The sequence below is a fragment of the Myotis davidii genome, unplaced genomic scaffold (genome assembly GCF_000327345.1).
Source record: "Myotis davidii unplaced genomic scaffold, ASM32734v1 scaffold436, whole genome shotgun sequence".
In the NCBI taxonomy this organism is placed as follows: Eukaryota; Metazoa; Chordata; class Mammalia; order Chiroptera; family Vespertilionidae; genus Myotis; species Myotis davidii.
Genome location: NW_006292604.1, coordinates 4,419,323 through 4,420,398, shown reverse-complemented (window position 1 = coordinate 4,420,398; position 1,076 = coordinate 4,419,323). Strand labels below are relative to the sequence as shown.

Sequence of the window (1,076 nt, the reverse complement as noted above, 5' to 3'; positions counted from 1 at the left end):
AAAAGCCGCACGTCTTAACGCTCTCGATGGCCCGCTGGCCGGCGTGGCTCAGTGGTTGAGCATCATCCCATGCACCAAAGGTCCTGGGTTCGATTCCCGGTCAGGGCACATGCCCAGGTTTCAGGCTCGATCCCCAGTGTGGGGCGTGCAGGACGCAGCTGATCCATGATTCTCTCTCATCACTGACGTTTCTCCCTTTCTCTCCCCCTCCCTCCCTCTGAAATCAATAAAAACATATTGTGGCCAGATGACATCAAACTCCAACTCCATCGGGCCCACCCCACGGAGCCTGGCCAAGGCCATGACCTCAGGTGCAGAAGCCAGCACAGCCGTCCCGCTCAGCATGGAGGCCACCCCCACCCGGGAGCTGCCCTGGGAGGCTCTGCACGCACCTACCCCCAGCTGACTTCCAGGAGGGGGCGGGCACACAGTGGGGGCACAGGGAGTGCAGGGCGGTGGAGGAGGAGCCGGCGCCCCGGCGGGAGAGGGACCCCCGGTCAGTCCCGGGAAATGGGCGGCTGTCCCGGTGCTCAGAGCCGTCCTGTCAGACGGAGAGCAATCCCAGCGACACCAAGAGGAACTCACGCGGGAGGAAGTGGGGCGCACTGTCCCCGAGGCCACGCTGTCCCCAGAGGAGAAGAAAGCACAAGGCCACTCCCGCCCCTGAGCTCAGGTCTAAACCGGCCCTTTGAGTGTCCCCAGGTGAACACACCCCACAGCTCACAGGGGCGCCTGACCCAGAATCTCACAGCCTTTCGGGAGGCAAGCCAGCCTCGCGCCAGGACCCACCCGGTGCCCAGGGGCCTCCCAGCCTCGCGCCAGGGCCCACCCGGTGAGAGGAAGCCGGAGGACCGGGCTCCTTGTCAATGAGACGCACCCCCATGAGTTCGAGCCCCTGAACAGCCCTGGGCAGAGGCTTCGCTGGGCTCCAGTGGCTTCTGCCTTCCCGCTGACCCACGCGTTTCCCACTTGGAGTCGGCCTGTCCCAGGGCCCAGGGGGACGACGCAGACCCCCCACCCCAAGCCCCATTAAACCTCCCCAGCCAGCGCTTCTCCATCCACCTCCCCGGCCTCTC

General features: G+C 65.5%; 1 protein-coding gene across 1 annotated transcript in view; it reads right to left on the bottom strand.

Annotated features, from left to right (window-relative positions):
• Nucleotides 1–1,076, bottom strand: part of TIAM1 (T-cell lymphoma invasion and metastasis 1) — a 72,855-nt gene that overhangs the window by 16,197 nt on the left and 55,582 nt on the right. The gene's annotated exons all lie outside the window — the stretch shown is intronic.